Source organism: Amblyraja radiata, chromosome 22, assembly GCF_010909765.2.
Source record: "Amblyraja radiata isolate CabotCenter1 chromosome 22, sAmbRad1.1.pri, whole genome shotgun sequence".
NCBI classification, from domain to species: Eukaryota; Metazoa; Chordata; class Chondrichthyes; order Rajiformes; family Rajidae; genus Amblyraja; species Amblyraja radiata.
This window is the reverse complement of record NC_045977.1, coordinates 17,696,635-17,720,751: the sequence shown is the minus strand read 5'-3', so window position 1 is coordinate 17,720,751 and position 24,117 is coordinate 17,696,635. Positions and strand designations below refer to the sequence as shown.

The window sequence follows — 24,117 nt, the reverse complement described above, 5'->3', positions numbered from 1 at the left end:
ATTCTGTGTTGTTATTAAACATTCGTGATCCAGCATCTGTCACCGTGTTATATCTACCTCGTAGATAGACCGCTGTAACCCAAATATTCCTCTCGATACACCAGTGCCAAATGAGGTTCGACAATCTGTCGCAAGATACAGATTTTACACCACCCTTGTGATTGATATATGCCACCGCAGTGGTGTTATCAATCTGAGTTTGAACAAGCATAGGTTGCATATCGCTACAGAAAACCTTGAGTCCATATTGTGCCCCCAACAATACTGGGTAATTGATTCCATGTGTTGGGGAATTACAGACTCCTGCTCATTCCATCTGCCCCCACAGCTCTAGACTGTGTTTGTGGCTCCCCATCCTTAGCCGCTAGCATTGGTCTGAACCACCGATGGCTTTCGAGCAAAATTTCCCTTGAGCTGTCTCTCGTTCGTTATCCACCATAGTTTATCAACAATGGCCTCTGCTGGTAATCCATAGTTTTGCCAATTTGGCCTGCATGTAATCTGAGTGTTCATTCCTTTGCTCGCTGTAAATTCTGGTAATGCAAAGGCCCGTGACGTACTGCTGGAAATGCAGGTACTATTTGCCAATTACACTCGCTGTTTGCCTGATAGATGGCTAGTATTTGACTATCAGGCTTACTTAAATCTTGTTGTTTGCCCCTAGGCAAAGTCACCAACATATTTACTGTTTTTAATAGTAAATCCTAGGTAATCAATTACCCTTGTAGGTGTCAATTTTGATTTAACTGGATGGATGAGGTAACCAATTCTTTCAAACAGGGTTTTGGTTTGCTTTGACTGATGCTTCTGCCAATTCTTGGTGACTCCAAATTGAAAATGTCCTCCAAATATGCCATTACTATGTGGTTTTGAGACGTTTGTAGTCCCAGAATTGGTTTCCGTAGTTTAGTCAATAGTCTAGGAGCTGCTGTCAACCCATTTGGCAGAGCCATGCCATCCAGTTAAACTTCAAATATCTCCTGTTCTTAGTGAATAGACACTGAATAGTATGCATCTTTGAGGTTGATGCATTCCATGTGACCATTTTATAGGAAGCTCCTATAAAACAGTTATTAGACCATAACAACATTTTACTGTTCTGAAAGTCTATACTGCACAAATGAGTTAAACCTGGATGAAGTGACATCCTCCATCTGTCACCTGTCCTGGAAGGCAATCCTGCCCATAATACTGGGCCTGCCTCAAAGACAACTCCGGTCCGAGTTCCAAGTCTGCTTGGACCCTATGTATGTTGTGCAGTAAAATAATCACATGTTGTTATCTGTTTTTTAAAACCAGATCTGAAATTCATGTTATTGTCATTTTGAACAAAAACACAAGAGTAAAATTACCAACATGTAACTGGTCCACAATCCCTTGTTTCAGTAAACCCAGGCCCACCTACCTCCATGGCTACCGGTGGTCTTGTGGTAAGCCCAAAAGGCCCCTGATGCGGGTTCCTTTTCTCTCCTTGATTGGGAGTAGGACTGGTAGGGAGTGTGGATTCCATGTTTCTCCTGACCTCTGCTTGGGTCTTGGTCTGAAAACCTTATCATACTGAGCTTGCCTTGTAAGACAATTCTGGCCATAATTCTGAGTCTGCCTTGAAAGACGACTCTGATCATATTTCCGTGCCCAGCTTTCAAGCTACCACCGGCTTCAGTGAACTACTTATCCCCTATGGAGGTGTGTTGTCGCCTACTGAAGAAGTTTGCTTGTCGTTGTACCTTGATTGGTCCGACAGCTTTTGCTTCCTTCTTCTGGTCTTACCTGAAGAGAGGATTCGGCGGCTAGTTTCTCCAATGTCACCCTGATAGCACTGTTCCCTTGCCGGCATTTGTGCAAATATTCTGCCAACTGCTGGCTCTTGAGGCCATATGCATGTGCTTCAGTATGTTCATACTTTAAATTCGAGATCAGTTACCTATTGATCACTCACACTCCCCTCCACTGAGAGTGAGATTTGTAGGCAGCCCTGAAAACAGGTGCTGCCGCAGGCCCCTGAGGATACCTGCGATGACATGGCCCCTCCAGCGGACCTAAATGAGATTCTTGCTTTGGGTCAGACTGAAACTGACCGTGGATGCTCCTCTCCTCAGAGCAGGAGACATTTGTGCAGCCCTGAAACAGGTGCCGCTGCCTGCGGGTTCTCCATAATTCCCGGGCTGATAACTCCCTCCTTTGGAGTATATCATTGTGGAGCGCCTCTCCATCAGGTGCTCCATGTGTGTTTTGAACGTTTAAACACGTTACCCATGAAGGAGGTTATCCTCTCCATCCGGGATCCTCCTGGCCAGACTTATTTGCGGGCTTTCTCCTTGCGTTCCTTTCCTCAGAGCGAGAGATCAAATAGTGGCTAACCCTCCAATTGGGTTTGCCTAGGTACTCCTGGCCCGTTTTGTTTTCCCCATGTGTGAGGCTGCTGGCACGGCCTGCTGTAGAGGCCCGTGCTGATACTGCTCCTCCTTCGGAGCAGATCATTGTTGGAGCAACTTCTCCATAAGTTGCTCCATGTGGGAGAGTCGTCCACAGACGCTCTCCGTTGAGGAAGGGTATCCCTCTTCCCCGGACTCATCTGAGTCAATGGGTGTCAGACTTGCGGGTGGTTTTTACGTCCCGCAGGACCACCACGGAGCTCCTCCTCCTGCACCAAGTCTTTCCTGCCGGTTCTGCCGGCGGTAATGTCGGGAACAAGACCGTCGCCCGCTACTGGGAATGCTGCGGTCTTCGGCAGCCGACTTCCCCGCGGACCGTCTCCTCGACATCTGTGCTCTGAAACTACAAAAAGCTTCAAGTCCGAGAAAACGCAGGTAAGTAGTTCAACTTTCCTTACCTGCCGATCCTGACGGCTGGGAGGACACAGTGCCTCTTCAGTCCGTCATGTGCGTTGCGTTCAAACGTAATGACGCGCACGCAGACGGACGGCCCTTCTTCACGTAGTCACTCACGTGACTCCGAAGTAAAATCAAAGCCAGGAGATCGAACTCAGGAATATTCCTGTGGTGGCAACCTACAGGCAAAACACTGGTCTCTTATAACTTTGTCATGAAATTGACTGAAAACATTGACATTGTTTGTCTGCAGTAATGCAAAGTTTTTTGTGGTTGGTACGGTGGGAGATCGTTCAAAACACAGGTTCTTTCAATTATGTTGTGTTATTTTCAGATGCAATTCACACAATAAGAAAGCTCTCGACCCAAAAGATCACCCTTTCCTTTTCTCCAGAGATGCTGCCTGCCCCGCTGAGTTACTCCAGCTTTTTGTGTCGATCTTCGGTTTAAACCAGCATCTGCAGTTCCTTCTTACACACATACACAATAACAATGGTCTTTTGAAGATGCGAAGACCCCTTGAAGTTTACACATTCAATGGTGCATCTAGGACTGGTTTAACTCTGCTTTCACTTTCTTACACAAAACAAATTTTACTGCTTGGCAAATTGAAAATCCACCATGAACAACAGAAGAACTTCTGAGAAGAAGCAGAGAACAGAATTTCTTCAGACTGATGAAGAGTCCTGACCCAAAATGTCATATCTTTTTTCTCCAGAAATGCTGCCTGAACTGCTGTTACTCCTGCTTTTTGTGTCTATCTTTGAACAACAGAACAATGGTCACCAAGCACAGGATCACCTGACTTGATGAAGGTTTTCAATCAGGTTAAGAGGGATCGGTGTCAAACACTTGCAAATGGAAGTAGCTTAGATGGGCATCTTGGTCGCCATGGTCGTTAGGCCGAACGGCCTATTTCCATGCTGAATAAATCCATAACAATAAATCCAAATCAGTCTGAAGAAGGGTTTCGGCCCGAAACATTGCCTATTTCCTTCGCTCCATAGATGCTGCTGCACCCGCTGAGTTTCTCCAGCATTTTTGTGTACCTACAATAAATCCAAAGCCAGCTGATTGCTTTACTTTTAGCTTTGTAGAATATTTTATGCCTCTTATAAATTTTCAGTACACCCCATTTTTAATTTTTAATCTTCAGTCTTTATATTGCTGGATTGAAAAGATTCTGAATGTTAGATTTTTTAACGGAGCTCCTTCTTTAGACTATATTTTTTCTTCAAACTAACAACCAAGTAGGTAACAGCAGACACACCACCAGTGAAGAGTGTCTGTCTTTTCTGCTTAGTTTTATCCTTCTGAGCGGAAACATTGTTCATGATATTTCTGCAATCAGATACCTGTTATCTTTATCATTTCTCTTGTGCACTGGTAGTTGTTATTTGTTGCTGCCAGGAATTCAGGCCTAGAATAAGGTCCAGGGTGGCACAGAGGCACACAATGGCTCAGTGCCAGAGACTCAGCTTCTATCCTGACTAAGGATGCTGTCTGTATGGAGTTTATACGTTATCCCTGTGACTGCATGGGTTTTTCTCCAGGTGCTCTGGTTTCCTCTCACATTCCAAAGACGTGCAGATTTGTACGTTAATTGACTTCTGTAAATTGTTCATAGTGCGTAGGAAAGAACAGGTGCACAGGTGATCGTTGGTCCGCATGGACCTAGTTAGCCGAAGGCCCAGTTTCCAAGCTGTATCTCTAAATTTAACTAATATGATTATTTAATGATTCAATTGGACCATTGGTCAATAGAAGGAATGAGAGTGAAAAAAGTATTTATAAAAGCATTTCCTTAAATCACTTTCCACCATAACAGAGACCAAGGTGGTGCGGGTCCATAACTGAGGACTCTCTCGTTTATTGGTTGCTCCCAAGTACACACTTGGAGATGGACATCACTACTAAGACATGGCAAGGACGACTACAGGAGGAAGCTGGAGCTGAAACTTCAGCAGAACAACATGAGGGATGTGTGGAGCAGTTTGAAGAGCATTACAGGCTACAAGATGACTAGTGGCCTGGGGAGGGAAAGCAATCACGACTGGGCCAACAAGCTAAACCTATTTTTTATTATATTTGATGGAGGGGCATCTGCCCACCCTCCCCCCTGCTCCCCGACGGACTCTCCCTCTCAATCCTCCTGGTCCACTTCCTCTGCCCTTTCTTTGTCGCACCTGACCATCAAGGCTGAGCAGGTGAGGAAAGAGCAGAGCAGACTCCGCCCAAGCAAAGCCACGGGTCCCAATGGTGTTAGCCTTAGGGTACTCAAGGCATGTGTTAGTCAGTTGTGCGGAGTACTCCAACATATCTTCAACCTGAGCCTGAGCATGGAGAAGGTTCCTGTGATGAGGAAGATATCCTGCCTGGTTCCTGTACATAAGAGGACAGCTCCTCCGATCATCACATACCTGTGGCGCTGACCTTAGACATCATGAAGACCCTGGAGAGGCTGGTGCTCACTCTCCTGCGATCTCTGATTAAACCCTACCTGGACCGCCTGCAGTTCACTTACCAAACAAAGATGGGTGTTAAGGACACTATCATCCATCTGCTCCATCGTTCCTATGCTCACCTGGATATGCCTGGAAGCATGTGAGAAAAATGTTTTTTTTACTTCTCCAATGCTTTTAACACCATCCGGCCTGCACTGCTAGCGAGCAAACCGACAACGATGCGGGTGGATGCTCCATCTGTGTCCTGGATCACCATCAACCTGACTGGATGACCACAGTATGTCAGGCTATAGAGCTGTCTTGGACAAGGTAGTGAGCAACACAGGGGACCGTCCTCTCTCCCTTCCTGTTCACCATCTACACCTCGGACTTCAGATACAACTCGGACTCCTGCCACCTGCAGAAGTTTTCGGATGACCCTGCAATTGTGGGCTGCATCAGTGAGGGGAGGATAGCTAAATACAGAGGTGTAGTCAACAAATTTGTTGAGTGGTGTGGTCTGAATCACCTGCAGCTCAACACCGACAAGACGAAGGAGTTAGTGGTGGACTTTAGGAGGAGAGGAACACCCATGTCTCCATCAAGGGTGTGGATGTGCAGTTTACCAAGGATTACAAGTACCTTGGAGTTTACCTGGACTGTAAACTGGGCTGGTCCAGGAAAGCTGTGGCACTGTATAAAAAGGGACAGAAACTGCTGTGCTTTCTGAGGAGGCTCCACTCTTTCAAACGCCTGTAGTAAAATGCTCAAATTGTTGTATTTTATGACTATTGGCAGATCAATTTCCCTCCTGGGATGAAGAAAGTTCTATCGTATCATATCATATCGTAAGTGTTGCTGGGAGACTATCAACTCAGTAAAAGATGCTCTTTGGTTTGCCCGAAACATGTTAGTCTCCCAGCACAGCGAGATGTCAAATGTTACCAGCAGGCCCATTCCAAACTACAGGAGTACATGCTGAAGGGCACACTGAAGCTTGGTGCGGCCAGCTCGAAGGTACCGGGGGAGGGGGCCACAGTCTCTCATCACTGCAGGACATTGAGTGGCTTGAGTCTGGTGGTAATACCCTTTTGAGCAAGAGTAGGGATTTAACCCCATGGTGCCACATGAGTGGAATATGTGTTTTGTTTAAAGATAGGAGCAAACACTATTGAGTATTACATTATTTTATGTAATAAGAATGTATGAAGTGCTTTGGCCTAGTTTTTTTTTCTGTATGTATTTTTTGTCCTGTTTAAAGTTTATTTTTGAAATAAATGAAAATAATGGAAGTTGGCCAAGTCAACAGATGGGATTGAATCCAGGAAATGTTTGATCTTCCTGGATGAGTAACACTCCATATGGTTTTCTTACCAACTGAACTACTGCATCGACTCCTTGAAGTTTTACTCAGACTTACTTGACTTGAATCATGCAACAAGCTGTTTTCTCTACATCTGTGTAATTTCACACTGTTCCTCTATTGAACTGCAGTCATTTTGATGTGGCTGCTCCTCAACAATATTACAGACACTCCAACTGCAGCAAGTCTTAAAATGTGAACACATAAACAATTTTAAGGGAGTTAGCTGGTTAATACACCTCTACTTCCTTTTGAATCTCAATGTATTTGTGAATAATAATTATCTGTAATAATCTGGAATGCATTGCTTAAAGAGGTGGTGGAGACAGCTTCAATAGTAAATTCTGAAAATGAAATTTGGTTTACAGAACACCACTTGAACCATTCTACTTTAGACTATGACCTGTGGCTTAGCAATTTGCTCATTTATCCTGTCACAAGGCACATGGATATGCAGGGAATAGAGGGATATGGATCACGTGCAGGCAGAGGAGATTAGTTTAACTTGGTATCACATTCGGCCTGGTCCCATACTGTACTGTTCTATGTGCCAGGCAGATTATACAATATGTCCTTGTTATACAGAATATAGTGCAACAGTGAGTGATGTGGTTCAAGTATAAAACAGGATGTGTAGGAAGGAACCGCAGATGCTGGTTTAAACCGAAGATAGACACAAAAGTTGGAGTAACTCAGCGGGACAGGCAGCATCTCTGGCGAGAAGGAATGAGTGACATTTCAGGTCAAGACCGTTCTTCAGACTGGTTAGGGATAATGGATATGAGAGATATGGGCGATGATGTAGAGAGATAACAATGAATGAAATATATTCAAAAAAGTAATGATGATAAAGGAAACAGGCCATTATTAACTGTTTGTTGGGTGAAAACGAGAAGCTAGTGTGACTTGGGTGGGGGAGGGATAGAGAGAGAGGGAATGCTGGGGGTACCTGAAGTTAGAGAAATCAATATTCATACCACTGAAATGCAAGCTGCCCAAACGAAATATGAGATGCTGTTCCTTCAATTTGCTCTGACAATAGGACAGAAAGGTAAGGTCCCATTGAATAAGGCCCCACATAGGAGATTAGTGGGAAAAATCAGGGCACATGGTATTGGGGGTAGAGTTCTGACATGGATAGAAAATTGGTTGGCAGACAGGAAACAAAGAGTAGGGATTAACGGGTCCCTTTCCGAATGGCAGGCAGTGACTAGTGGGGTACCGCAAGGCTCGGTGCTGGGACCGCAGCTATTTACAATATACATCAATGATTTAGATGAAGGGATTCAAAGTAACATTAGCAAATTTGCAGATGACACAAAGCTGGGTGGCAGTGTGAACAGTGAGGAGGATGCTATGAGAATGCAGGGTGACTTGGACAAGTTGGGTGAGTGGGCAGATGCATGGAAGATGCAGTTTAATGTGGATAAATGTGAGGTTATCCACTTTGGTAGCAAAATCAGGAAGGTAGATTACTATCTAAATGGTATCAAATTGGGAAAAGGTAAAACAGGATCTGGGGGACCTTGTTCATCAGTCAATGGAAGTAAGCTTGCAGGTACAGCAGGCCGTGGAGAAAGCGAATGGCATGTTGGCCTTCATAACAAGAGGAGTTGAGTATAGGAGCAAAGAGGTCCTTTTGCAATTGAATAGGGACCTGGTGAGACCACACCTGGAGTACTGTGTGCATTTTTGGTCCCCTCATTTGAGGAAGGACATTCTTGCTATTGAGGGAGTGCAGCATAGGTTTACAAGGTTAATTCCCGGGATGGCGGGACTGTCATATGCTGAGAGAATGGAGCGGCTGGGCTTGTACACTCTGGAGTTTAGAAGGATGAGAGGGGATCTTATTGAAGCATATAAGATTATTAAGGGTTTGCACATGCTAGAGGCAGGAAACGTGTTCCCGATGTTGGGGGAGTCCGGAACCAGGGGCCACAGTTTAAGAATAAGGGTTAAGCCATTTAGAACGGAGATGAGGAAACACTTTTTCTCACAGAGAGTTGTGAGTCTGTGGAATTCTCTGCCTCAGAGGGTGGTGGGGGCCAGTTCTCTGGATACTTTCAAGAGAGAGCTAGATAGAGCTCTTAAAGATAGCGGAGTCAGGGGATATGGGGAGAAGGCAGGAACGGGGTACTGATTGGGGATGATCAGCCATGATCACATTGAATGGCGGTGTTGGCTCGAAGGCTACTCCTGCACCTATTGTCTATTGTCTAATGGTCTGTGTGGGAATGGGAAGAAGAATTAAAGTGTTTAGCTATGGGGAGATCAGGATGCTTTTGATCATTAGCATGGTGCCTGTTTTAGCCAATTTGTGTTAAATTCTGATATACAACACCTAACTGGTCTGAGGGGAAGTTATAAATCTAGAAATTCCTTCTCCTGAGAGATAGTTGTAAATTTTGAGTATTTAGTTTAGTTTAGTTTAGTGATGCAGCGTGGAAACTAGCGCTCTGACCCACTGAAACTGTGCCGACCGGGTGAATGCTGTATTTTTGTTTGTTAATCTAACTGTATAGATCATGCCAGATCAGCAGATTCTGTATTTTGTGATTCAGTTGTCCCACCTCCTGGGTCAACAGACATGCTCTGTCTTACTTGTGTTATAAGGTGATATTTTGGCTTGGAGACACCATTCCAATCTAACCAGCTCAGAAAATGACATACCAATTTGCATGAAAAATAAGTAAATGTATAAACAGGCTAATAAAAAGCAAAACACAAGGTGCTGGAGTAACTCAGCAGATTAGGCATTATCTGTGGAGGGAATGGATAGGACAACATTTCGGGTTAGGACACTTCTTATGACCAGCTGAGTTACTCCAGCACTTTGCATTTTGCTCAAGATTCTACTTTGCAATTTGCTCAAGATTCTAGCATCTGCAATTCTTTCTATATCAACATGTTAATTATGGCTACAACACTCATTTACAAGCATGTTGCAAGCAAAAATATGGGGGTTTTTTAAATCACTTTCCGAAGGCACTATTCTTTGGCTGATCTTGCAAGAAATAATTTAACTTGAGATCTTTCTGACTAACATTAATAAAATTAGAAAAAGTATTAAGGCTCCAAAGACCAAATGAAATGTCAGCTCTGTTTTTCTCTCTCCACAGATGCTGCCTGGCCCACTCCATTAAAATATTTCCTCTTTGATAATTTTGAGAATCCATCAAGATTTAATACTTTAGCCAGTTTGTATTAAATTCAGTATCATGCTGTATCATTTTGCATTAAGAATTGAATGTTTTTTTCAATATTATTCCAAAACACAAATTTGATTGTTATGATTTAATTACATTTCATTTAATTTTGTTTAGGTATGCATTTTATTTATCCATCCATTTAATATTTTTATTTTATTTTAGGTAAGGGAACAAATAAATAAATATTCAAATAAATAAAATAAATAAAGAGACAAATAAATATTCATAAGCCCACTAGGGGGCAGGATTGGTTTAATATTGGCAAAACAAACTTACTATATTTATCTATAAATGCCTATCTACCATTTGAAATGCCTCAATATTTAGTTAATTGTTGCTGAATGTGTTACATGCAATTTGGCTTTCACAAGTTAAGCTAAATGTGGAAGCACGAAAGTAATATTAGTCTTATTGTGAAGGGGTTGGTTTAGGAATAAGGAGGTTTAGTTTAGTTTAGTTTAGTTTAGTTTAGTTTAGAGATAACGAGTCCATGCAAACCAGTGATCACCCGTACACTAAAATTATCCTACACACTAGAGACAATTTACAATTTTTACTGAAGTCAATTAACAGACAAACCTGTGCGTCTTTGGAATATGGAAAGAAACCGGAGCACCCATAGAAACCCCACGTGGTCACGGGGAGAACGTACTAACACCCACAGTCAGGATCGAACCCAGTTCTCTGGCGCTGTAAGGTGGCATCACTCCCGCTGCACCACCATGCCGAATTTAGTACAGCGTGATGGTGAGGCCACACTTGAAGAACTGGGACAGTTGTTGATTCCTTACAAAAAATGGATATAGTAGCATTGGGTACAGTCCAAAAGAGACGGTCTCCAGGCTAATTCCGAGGATTACAGGGTTGTTCAACCTGGAGAGTTTAGGGTTCAGAAGAATGAGGGGTGACCCTATTCAAACAAGTAAGATCCTAAAGATCTCGACAGGGTAGATGTTGGGAAGTAACTATCAGAGGGAAAGTCACAAATAAAAGGATAGCTACAAAATAATCGGCCAGGTATTTCTTCTCTCAGAGAACATAGAAAAGTATAGCACAGCAGCAAGTCCTTCGGCCCACAATGTCAGTGTTGAACATGATGCTAAAATCAACTCTTATCTGCCTGAACATAATCCATATTCCTTCATTAACTGCATATCCATGTGTCTATCCAAAAGTCTCTTAAATGTGACTATTGTATCTGCCTCCACTACCACTCCTAGCAGTTGAGTTCCAGGCATCTATCACTACTTGTCTATCTTACCTTACAATTTATCTCATAATTTTATATAGTTTTATTAGGTCTCCCCCTCAACCGCTGGCGTTCCAGAGAAAACAATCCGAGTTTGCTCAACCTCTCCCTTTAGCTGATATCCCCTAATCCAGGCATCATTCTGATAAACTTCCTCCAAAACTTCCACATCCTTCCTGTAACGCGGTGACCAGAACTGCACGCAATACTTGAAATGGAGGGCAGTATATCTCTGGGATACTCTGCCCATGCGGGTTGTAGAAGGCAGATCATTAGATATATTTAAAGTGAAGAGAGATAAATATTTACAAGATCGAGAAATTGGGGATTTTAGGGAACTGGCCTAAAAGAGTTGAGGCCAGCATTGATCAGCCATGATCACATTGAATGGTGGGGCAGGCTTGAGCAGCCTGGTAGCCTACTCCTCATATTTCCTTGTGCTCTGGTATAAGATCTCACAAACCAACACTGGTGTAGTTCAAGAGATAAAATTAAAAGAAGGTTAATATGGTGGAGAAACTATCCTAGCTGTGCGACGAGTCAGGCAACTTTATAATACTCTCTGGTTGAGTGGACAAATCGTCAATAGGTTCCAGTAAACAAAAACATAAAATGCTCAAATCCTTTCAGGACTGCTGTTGCTGCAAAATGTTCCTTTGTGTACTTTGTTGATTTCTCGTGGTAACATGTGATGAAATGTTGGCTTCATGGCAGCTCAATTAAACCCAGTGATGTCACTGGGAAAAAGACAGGTCCCCAGAGAGTACTCCTTCCCAAAAATCCCAATTGCATTAATGGTGAGTAACTTTAGAGATAAATGCATGCCAGTATATTTCATAATCAAATTCCGGTAATTCAAGTGAGTTAGACTCGGGGCTTGATTAAACAACAGCATTTGTGAAGGGAAATGGACAGATAACGGTTCAGTTTGAGAACCTTCTTCTGTCCCTCTTGACCGTTGATATGTTGGCTGTCCATTTCACCCACGGATGCTGGCCGAGTTCTTCCAGCAGTTAATTTGCATCTGCTGTCTCTTGCGTCTTGGTGAATGGGTACCAGTGGACGAGAAAGGACCTTTACTGATAAGGAGGTCAAATGATCAATGACCAACTTACTTACTTTTTATTACAGACTCAAGGTCCAGATACAAGACAAAACATTACATAGAATAATTTGCATACAAAAGCACAATGAATTATATACAAAAGCACAATGAATTATATACAAAAGCATAATAAATTACACACAAAAGCACAATACATGGTTTAAGATCAAGAATTAAAACAATTAGTGTCCTACAACGAGACAACTATGACACAATGTCAAAGAAGATACTTTTTCGAGCTAGAAGCAAGACAATCCAGACCAAAGAAAAATGTCCAGAATGTGGATGAAGCTCAGCAGATGCTTGACCCAGATGAGAAAAGAGCAGTAAAGTATGCATGCTATGTCAGGAGAAGATGCCTGATCACTGCTTCAGAAGCTACAAAAAAACTCACTTTTAGGAATCATACTAATGAGAAGTTAAAACAACCCAATCTCCCCTCTACTGCAATCGGTCTGAAGGGTCCTGACCTGAAACTTTGCCTATCCATGTCCTCCACAGATGTTGTCTGACCCGCTGAGTTACTCCAGCACTTTGTGATTCAAGATTCCAGGCCCAAGTGGACATTGAAAGGCCTGTTCCTGCGCTGTACTGTTCAATGTTCTAACAGACAATGCTCCAACCCTTCTGGAATATTCATTACCTCCCTCTTACCATGAACCATTCCCTTGTAACATTGCTGCTCCTCACCCCTGTACTAAGAGCAGAAGAAAGGAAGTAGGGACAGGCCACTCAGCCCCTTAGGCTTCTGTAGTCACACCGTATGATTTTGGTCATTCCTGCCCTGCCCGCTTTCTAATTGATTCCAATATTGTGATTCTTTCAGGGTCCAAACAGTCCTGATTCCAGGTCATCTCCCACTCATCCAACTCCCCTGAAGCCCAGGATTAAACCTACTAAACACCGGGCCAATCTCTACCCTCAACTGCAGAAACCACAGCTGCACATGGTCCACTAGTGCTCAGTTTAGCCACACTAAGACTCCCTGGGTTTTGTAGCAAGGCCATAATCACTGCACCGTTATGACACTCACTGACCCTGTTGACTGTACTGATCTACACCAGCCCCAGATCCCAATAAGCACCAACAATTACCAGCTACTTGTCGTTTAAGTTGGAAAAGGTGCAGAAAAGATTCAGCAAGGGTGTTGCCGACTCTAAACAAGGGCTTGAGTTATGTAGAGGGGTTGGAGAGGCTGGGACTTTTTTTTACCTGGAATGAAAGAGACCTTATAGATAAGGTGAATGGTCACAATCTTTATCTAAGGGTAGTGGGGATTTAAACTAGAGGACACAGGTGGAGGTAGATACAATAGTGGCATTTAAGTGACTTTTGGATAGGCACATGGAAATGCAGAGAATGGAGGGATGAAATGTAGGCAGGTAAGAGTTGGTCTTGGCATCATGTTCAGCACAGGCATTGCAGGGCAAAGGACCTGTTCCTATACTGTACTGTTTTATATTCTATGTTCAATCTGCAGTTTCTTATTAAAGGGTGGCCAACACCTAAACAGGCCAATATACCATCTGAGCATGCAGGAACTGAATTGTAGTGAGTAAGGATGTTTCCTGAATGAACAATTAACTTGAGTGTGTTGGAATGCACTCTATATACTCAATTCTGTCTGACCCACATAATTTGAGTTTAGTCAGGTTATTTTATAGAGTTACAGTTATATAGACAGTACAGCACAGGAATAGGCCCAAAGTGCTGGAGTAACTTGGAAATAGGCCATTTGGTTCACAATATCTGTGCTGAATATATTGGGGTTATATTAGTCATTATGGTCAGATTAGACTGGCTGATGGCAAATTAGCTATTGGTTTTATACCATACATATTCAGCAGAGAGCTGTTTGCTCGGATAGTGGTTGTGAAGGCGAATACGATAGGGGCATTTAAGAGATACAGTTAGGCACATGTATATGTAGGGTATAGAAAGATATGGATGTGCAGGCAAAGTAGATTAGTTTAACGGCATCATGTTCAGCACAGACCTTGTGGGCTGAAGGGCCTATGTTGTATTCTTATGTATTTCTTAATTCCCCGCCTAGCAGGTTTCCTATTTGTATTTTATGGTGTGATGTGGCTCGAATGGTATGTTTCCCGTTGATGTTACATGGGTTTGGCACTGAATGACATCCCAAGCCAAGTTCTCTTTTTGGACCATTAGTGTAAGTGTTATTTGAATTTCTGGGTGAAATTTAGATTCTGCATTGCTTTATTAACCAAATTGTTACTAGAATATTATTAGAAACTAAATGATATCAGGGTTCCTATACCAGTTATTGAGACATATTATTGTAGCACTCATTTTTTATTAACATGTTGTATGGATCATTAATTCAATTATCAGGTAGATCTTCCATGTTTTGTTCAAATAAACCCTGTTCAATGTGGCTAATACAATGTTAGATGGAATGTGTCTAATTCAATCATTTTAATCAAGCGTCACAGATGTTTAATTATATATGAGCTTCTTACAATTAAAAGGACTGAATAGTTATTAAGATTAATGATATTGCCTTACATTGCTCACTATCTTTACACATCCATCACATTTTAAGCGGGAATTCAATTAATGAGCCACCTGATTGGTTTGGAGATTATGGAAATAGTATAAATCTTGCTCAGAAAATAAGAACTTTTCCATTGCAGGTAAGTAATAAACAATATTTAAATACATAAAGGAAATTATAATTTTCAGAACCAAACTATGTAAAAACTGAAGTTAACTAAACTTAATTCAAATTTGTTAAATACAATTAAGAAAATTGAAAATTAAGATTATTGAATTACTGCCAGAATTTCCAGCCAGTCTGCAAATTAGGATATTTATCTACAACGTGAGTTTAGTGTTGGAGCGGATATTAGATGACCTTTGTTCAAAAAGTCACCAAGATCAGTTTCATTTTGACTTTCCACTGAATCTAAGAAAGCTTCGTCTCAAAAGGCATGAGATGTAAATTGCGATTGGACTACATCCAAAATACAAGCTTCAATCACCTCATAGATACTTCACACATGACACTTCAAAATTCTGTAAACTAATCTCCCTACTTTTGAGTTACACCTACCAGACATTATTTGGTGAAGTCTTGATTAATTACTAAGTGCATACTAACTGAAACAATTGCAGTCTTCTCATTATTTCTGGTTATCGTTTCAAAAGAAACGTTAGAGCCAAAAATTGAACTAGGAATCCTGATCATTTAACTCAACAGCAAATATTTTGCACGTAAGTAATCGACAAGTACAGCAACAGCACATTACATTGTCAATTATTCAGTTCAGCGTAGAACAGTAAGTGTCCAGATGAATTTGTAAATTCATGTTTTACGATTCATCATTGGCTAGGCCGACATTTATTGCCCACCCTAATTCCCGTTGAGAAGGAAGTAGCAAAGCACCTTCCTGAATGATTGATTGATTGATTGAATTGATTAAAAGATATAGCATGTAAACAAGTCCTTCGGCCCACCGAGTCCATGCCATCAATCACCTGTTCATCTATATTATCTCACTTTCGCATCCACTCTTTACACGCCGAGAGTAGTTTATAGTGGCCTATAAACCTACAAACCCACACGTCTTTGGGATGTGGGAGAAAACCAGAGCACCTGGAGGAAACCCATGTAGTAACAGGGAGGATGTGCAAGCTTCATGTTCGAACCTGGGTCTCTGGACCTGTGAGGCAGATGATCGACCAGCTGCGCCACTGTGCCACCCTAAAGTTGCAGTTTTTTTAGTAAAGGTGCATTCATATCGTCATGGAATGAGTTCCAAGACTTAGACCCAGCAATGATAAAGGAAAAACGATACCTTTCCAAGTCACAGTGGTGTGCATTTTGAAGGGGAACCTGCAGGTAGTGGTGTTCCCATGTGTCAGTTAGTCTTATGCATCTTGCTGGCAGAGGCAGTAGGTCTTGAAGGAACTGTACGGATTACCTAGTGGCATTTTATAGCTGGTATAATTCTCCAAGGATCCTTATCATGGTGGAGAAGCTTGCATGTGACTAAGATTCTGAGAGCTACACCGTCTGGAGCTATGCTCCTGGCGGGGTAACACATGACGGGCAGGTCAAGGGGAGCTTCCTGATATAGCATATCATAAGAAGAAAACCTTGTGAAACAGACAGAGGATGGTGGGTGGCAAGCAGGAGGAGCACTACAATGGTTGAGAAGGAAGAAGAAGGCTACAGCAGCGAGCGACTCAACCATTGTGAGTCTATGCTGTTGGACTCGAATGTGTCTCTGTCAAGGACCGTGTGGAGGCTGTCCGTGCACCAGTCTCTCCAACGCAAAATATCCCCGGATAGTGGATTGAGGTTCTTGAATTACATTGGAAATGTTCTCATCAGACAAGTGGAGAGCATGCTCCAGATTTATTTTTCCAATATGGAAAAACCTCGGGATGTTGGGAGGTGAGCCACTCACCACAAGATAACCGGTCTGTCACCTTTTCTAGTAGCCAGTGGTGATAAAATGCAATGTTAATGGCAGAGGGTTTCTGCAATAGTAATGCTCTTGAATATCTGAGATAAGCGGATAGAAAATCAACAAACAAAACGCAGGACAGTGAAGGTATGCAGCACCTATGGAAGGAGAAACAGCTAATATTTCCAATTGAAGGGAAATTCAAATGCAGGAATCGTCAGCCTGCCACCTATCCTTGTCCTTCAGACATGCTGCCTGACCCGTTCAATTACTCCAGCATTTTGGGTTCTATTTCAAGTTGAAGACAATTTGCGAAAACTGGGGAAAAATTGCAATATTAGGCTGTAGAGAGATTGGGGGGTGAGATGGATCAGACAAAATTAGTACAGGTCCACCACCGATTATCCAGCACCCTTGGTTCCAGAGCCTTGCCGTGTTATTAATTTTGCCGGTCAAACAGAGGTCACGTAATAATATTACAACAATACCCCCGCTGATCCAATAATTATACTCCACCCATGTCTCTAAAGCACCATGGACTGCTAGAAACTTAAGTAAACACATATTAAATGTAAATTATACGTGAATTGAATGATTGATTAAATACATTAGTACAGATATAAATGATCCATGTTTATTAGTACAATACATGTGCAGTAGTACCTCTTTCAAAGCGTCAAATTAAAAAAAAAATCTAGATTTGTCGAGCTGATTACAAAGGTCTGGATTTTGAGACCTGGAAGTTGAGGGATCACCACCCCTACAATTAACTCTTTTGGGATGGAGGCGTGCAAAGAGGTTGGTGGTAGATGATCTATTCAGCATAGAGGCGGGTGAAGTGAAAAGAGAGGAGCAGAGGAGCTCTACACATGCGTTGGCCAGGAAGAGAAGAGTTGAGAACATATGGGTAGGGTAAGCCATAGGTAAGGGATAAATAAGACATGTTTCAGAGGAACCTCTGTGGAAATTTTGTCATCAGAACAGCTATGACAGAAACAAAGCAACTGGGAGAATGAAATGAAGTCCTTACAGGAAGCCAAGTGTGATGAAGTATATTCAAAATAGGTCTGGGAATCTGTGGGCTCAAAATGGATGTTGGTCATAAAGCATTAATGTTGCACTACCTTTACACTCGTCCAAACAATTAGTTATAAAGTACTTATTTATCTATGAATATTAAAGTATGGATATTAGTGGTTAGATGTTCTCTGGATGGAGAGACATTAACACTTCTTTGCATGACACAACATTACACATCATCCCTTTTGGAGAAGTGGGTTTAACCTGGGCCACGTTGATCCTGGGTTTTTTATAGTTGGAAACATGACTGTCGCATGTGGAAACATCTGCCGGTTCGCTTCTTAGACATCCCAGGTTTGGTTTCTTATGGTTCCTTTTACAGAGTACCATTAATCATTTCTTAAACTTCATGAAATTAGATAAAGGTGAAATCTTATTTTTCTGCATCTATAAATGTCATAGGTCAAAGGACACTGGCATTGGGAAAATATGGCGGGCAACTGCATGAAGTCAACGACTCCGGCAATCAGTGTGGTGTCATGGTTAATACATTATTAAACATATGCTTATTTACAGTGATAGCTTTGCAAATATGCATGAAGGCATTGAATTTACCAGCTACCAGACAATCCAAGAATTCCTGAAACCCACTGCAAGGTGCTCAGCTTTGTATATAGGCCTGGACAGAACCACGAATTCCATGGCCTGAAACAAATATATAATGAGGAAAGCTTGTTTATTTCTTTCACATATGAACACAGAAAATTGGAGCAGGAGTAAGCCTTTCAAGCCTGCAATGTCATTCATCAAGAACAGGGCTGATTTTCTACCTCACTGTCATTTTCTAGCACTGACTACATATCCCTTTCTAACACAGCCATTCATCAAGAACAAGGCTGATTCACTGATGACTGCCATTTATTGAGAACAGGGCTGATCCTCTACCTCACTGCCATTTTCTGCTGGTGAACACATATCCCTTGTATATCCAGAAGATTCTTGATCTCTGTTTTCAATTATTAGGTTGCCATGGCTGTTCAACGTAGAGTATTCCAAATATTCACCACCCTGAGAGAAGATATTTCTCCTGATCACAGATTTAAGTAGGCTTCCCTTTATTCTCACACTATGCCATTGCTCAGACAGCAGAAACATCCTCTCTACATTTAAGGTAGACAAAGGTGCTGGAGAAACTCAGCGGGTGCAGCAGCATCTAAGGAGCGAAGGAAATAGGCAACGTTTCGGGCCGAAACCCTTCTTCAGACATTTCTACATTTATCATGCCAAGCCATTTTAGAATGTTGAAGATGTTAATGATTCTTCAAAACTTTAAAGTTGAAGCCTATTCAATCTCTCCTCATCCAGCAACTCAGCCTCCTTTAGGTTTCACGTACAACTTTTCAGGGGAGTCAACAATCCATTCACCAGTAAGCAGCCACTGCATTAGTACAATTTTCTGTGATACAGTGCATTGTGTTGCAACATTGGTGTTGTTGTACATAGCTGCATGGCCCAGGTTTGAATTTCATCTCAAATGCTGTTTGTGTCGATTTGCACATTTTCCCTGTGAACCATGAGGGTTAGAGTCATAGAGTCATACAGTATGGAAATCGCCCCTTTGGCCCAACTCATTCATGATGATCAACATGCCTCATCCAAGCTAGTCCCACCTGCCTGTGTTTGGCCCATATCCCTCCAAATCATTCCTATCCATCTACCTGTCCAAATGTATTTTAAGTGTTGTTATAGTGTCTGCCTCAACTACCTCCTCTGGTAGCTTTTTCCATATACCCACCACCCTTTGAGTGAAAAAAAATTCCCCTCAGGTTCATGTTAAATCTTGCCCCTTTCCCCTTAAACGTCTTGATTTTGATTAGCCTATACTGGTTAAAAGACTGTGCATTCACCCTATTCATTTCACTCATGATTTTATACACCTCTAAGATCACCCCTCAGCCTCTGCACTCCAAGGAATAAAGTCCAAGCCTGCCCATCTCCTCCCTCTAGCTCACCAGCCCAACATTTTTTCTCCTGTTGATATTCTTTCCATGCCTTTGTTGCTCAAGGTATTGAGGTAGGGGAGGGGTGGGGGAAAAGAGGTGGAAAGAGGGACAGGAGAGTGGAAGAATGGGTATGCACCGGGGTCATAGGAGGGGTGGGGAGGAAAAAGGAAAATAATTAGGTGGCTGTAACCTAAAATTGGAGAATTCAATGTTCATACCATTAGGTTATAAGCTACACAAGTGTAATATGAGGTCATGTTCCTCCAATTTACTAATGGCCTCACTGTGGCAATGGAAGATTGTTATGCACATGGATGTGCTAGCAAGTCCAGGTCAGAACAGGGTTGAAGAGCATGAGAGCAGCAGGAATCACAGAAGGGCAGCAGTCAAAGATGGTCTCACAGAATAGTGGCAAATGTCTTCAAAGAAAGCATACCTTAAGGATATTTTGCAGTGCAGCAATAAAGAGGTATTTCCAATTCCATTGCAGTTTCAAGCTCAGGGCAGGCCAAACAGCTCATTGCATTTTCATTTCATTTCCTTTCCATTTCCATTGCAGTTTCAAGCACAGGGCAGGCCAAACAGCTCATTGCATTTATTTCATTTCATTTCCATGTCCACTGCAGTTTCAAGCTCAGGGCAGGCCAAACAGCTCATTGCATTTTCATTTCATTTCCATTGCCACTGCAATTTCAAGCACAGGGCAGGCCAAACAGCTCATTGCATTTTCATTTCATTTCCATTTCAGTTTCAAGCACAGGGCAGGCCAAACAGCTCATTGCATTTTCATTTCATTTCACTTTCCATTGCAGTTTAAAGCACAGGGCAAGCCAAACAGCTCATTGGATTTCACTTCATTTCAATTTCCATTGCAGTTTCAAGCACAGGGCAGGCCAAACAACTCATTTCATTTTCATTAACGGCTAACAAATTATTTATTGCAAGTACAATGCAGACTCACAGTTCAGTTGATTCACAGCTTAGAATCACAGTTGTGGCCTCTCCCTCGCGATTTTCCAGAGTGACTGACTCACGTCCAGGCATCCGGGGTTTTATAGTCCTGCCCCCCCCGGAAGGGACGTTACCTTCATCATGGTGATTGACAGGCTAGAGGACAAATCAGCTGATCTCAAGATTTTTTTAAACATTCGCAACTTTTTTATTTTTCATCGATCGGAAAAATCCTCAAGGCTGCCTCAGAGGAGGAGGACTGTGAGTAAGATGGCCAAAAATCATAGCGATATAGGATAGTGTTTTTTCTAAAATCAATATACAGCGCAGACAGGAAGTGGTCAAGATGAGACTTTTAGTTATATAGATTGTACTATGTTTACATATTCTGTTGTGCTGCAGCAAGTAAGAATTCCATTGTTCTATCTGGGACATATGACAATAAAACACTCTTGACTCTTGAATTCAGCAATGGCCACACATACAATAACATAATCGGCGGCGAGGAGGGGCGGCGGGTGGACGAGCCTGCAGTGCCCTGACCGAGGCGGCGGGCGGACACACGGACAGAGACAGGGTTTTGGATTCAACTGCACTTCATTGCACACAAGAAACCTTGTTGCAGAGGTTTTATTTAGATTAAAGTTATTTAGAGGCGGTGAGAGTCGGCGGTGAGAGTCGGCAGCTGCGGGCGGCAGTTTCGGTGGTCCGGGCCTCAGTTCTACCCGTACTGACTCCACATCTCCTGATTCACCCTATTCATTTCACTCATGATTTTATACACCTCTAAGATCACCCCTCGCTGCGGACGGACGGAGCTGAGCAGTCAAAATGCCACCAAAGAAGAACGAGGAAATTGAGGATATAAAGAAGGCGCTTGATTTTCTGTCTGAGGAGATTGCTACTGTCTCTAAGCAGCAGAAAATGATAATTTTACTTCGGAGTCACGTGAGTGACTACATGAAGAACCCGCCAGTACGCATGTGTACCATTATCGCTACACGCATTGTGAACACGTCATTACGAGGGGAGGACGTTCCTCCCAAACGGCAGGGTTGAACCTGCAACAAGTAAGGTAGGAGAACTTAGTTTCTTGACTTACCTTTTTTACAGGCAGGCTGATGAAAACTGGCTGGGGAGAGTCTGCAGAACTGCAGGCAGCCAGCAACGGCCGGGGGCACCACTATCTCCCTTAAACGGGAGCCGGAGCCGACCTCAGCTCCAGCAGGACGCCGACAGCGGTGGAGCATTCTGGAGCCATCATTCCGACGGCTCGGACAACAGCCCCACGGACCTATACTACATGGGTCCGAGGGGCTGGAAGGTGCGGGGTTTTTTCCACAGCACTAAAAATAGCGGCAAGCGGTCAGTGCCCGAGAGCACTGAGTATGCGTTGGAGCCGCTGGGCCGGGGTCGCGAGCGGCCAGTTCCCCGAGAGGACTGGACCGCGTTGGAGCACCCCAGGCCCAAGTGGAGAAGGAGCGGCACAGTGCGGGAAGCACTGCACCGCGTTTTTTAAAACTACCAGACTTGCGGCTGCGAGCGGCCAGCTCCCCGAGAGGACTGCACCGCGTTGGAGCACCGCAGGCCCAAGTAGAGAAGGAGCGGCACAGTGCGGAGCACTGCACCGCGTTAAAACTGCCATACCTGCGGTTTGCGAGCGGCCAGCTCCCCGAGGGACTGAACCGCGTTGGAGCACCGCAGGCTAACGGCAGTACGGGCGGCTCAGTGCTGTGAGCACTGCACCGCGCTTTGGAGCACCGCAGGCCAACGAGGATACAGGCGGCACAGTGACCGTGTACACTGCACCGCATTGGCACTGCGGGGCCTGCACCTGCGAGAACATACCGTTTTGCAGCGATGCAGGTCCAAGAAGAAATCCTCCAGTGGGTAAGTCCCATAGCAGCACCTTATACAGGGCTGTATTTCACTTCTACTATTACAGGGAAGTGGTTGAGGAAAAGATAGACTCAGGGAGAAGGAAGCAGCACCTTTTCTATAGGGCTATAATCATGCTTCTCTCTCCCCAGTAGACTCTTCTGTCAGAAGAGTGCTGGGGTCAAGTCTAGGGCAAACCCTGGACAGGTAAACAGATGTAAGAGCTGTAACAATGAGGTGATGCCTTTTCTAAGTCACAAAGTACATAGAGTGCATTATTGGTCCTTTCCTGATAGAAATACAGGAATACTTATGTTGTGACTGAAGGATTTAGCAGTCCAAAAATTTACTGACAAATTCCATTCCCATCTGGGAAGTCACACGGGAATGTCTGTCTATGTTTCAGGGGGAACAACAGTACAGCTGTGAGTAAAGCTAACTGGGAAAGATCTACAAACCAGGTTAGAAGCCAGCATAGACCATATGTTTTCTATCTACTGCAGGGGCAAACATTAGCTGACACCATAGCTGTCACTTGCCACCGGGGATTGTAAATCCCTGAATGTACTAAACTAATCAATTTATGCATCTGGTTACATCCAACCGGGATTGATGCGGGCCTGTGTAAACCCGAAACCTCCTAGCAAAATCTTTTTATTTAGGGGTGACCTATCTAGAAGGTCAAGGAGTTGGACAATGAAGCCAAACTGGAGCTCATCTAAACGTCCAAACATCATCCTCAAAGGTATCGCCCCTATGCTGGAAGATGTGTACACCCACAACACATGGCCTCAGGGATCCAGAAGAAAACAGTAAAACCAGAAGGAAGCAAGGAGGTTGGTGCGAGAAGACATCGAATAAATAACTTTTTGACACTCATATCTTAAACAGTATCCGGGGATACACAATAGAATTTTACAACACATAATCTTCTAGTCCAGCTGATATATCGAGAGAGGAATTTGGAGAACACCAAATGGATACTGGGCTATAGTATTTGCTGATGTTTCTACACGATATGGAACACCAGATGCCGATCTACTCGTATCCAGACATAATCACCAATTACCAAATATGTCATATGGGATACAGACACTGGACATCAGCAACAGATGGGGTTTTAGCTGCATTGCAAGGGAAGAATTATTATCTACGCATTCCCTTCCTAACAAAATAGGATATGGCGCTTGACGCATCAATCATAGATCAGATCTCGGCTTTTTGGCTAAGATCAAGTATAATATCTGTTCTTATCAGTTTAAATATCTGATATGTCCCTTATCTAGGGACCATATATTATAAAATAAAATTTAAATTTAAAAAAATAAAATTAAAAGATAAATAAATAAATAAATAAAACGATATATTCGTTTTAAGAACAGAAACCTTTTCTATTGTTAAGTATATTCGTTTTAAGAACGAAAATGGCAAGCATTGATTCAAAGGATGCTTACAATTTCAGTACCCATAACAGGTGACCACGGACGTTATTTTTATCTAATTGGATGGCTCAGCTCTAGCAGTATAGAGCACTACCTAATGTGTTTACATTAGCACCTAGGTTATTTGCAAAATATGACAACCAGCCACACAATGGTAATGGCTTCTTTGGATGACATACTAATTGT

At 42.9% G+C, this 24,117-nt stretch overlaps 1 pseudogene; it reads left to right on the top strand.

Annotated features, from left to right (window-relative positions):
- The first annotated feature begins 23,694 nt into the window (after window positions 1–23,694).
- Window positions 23,695–23,801, top strand: LOC116986034 (annotated as a pseudogene).
- Window positions 23,802–24,117: the final 316 nt, after the last annotated feature.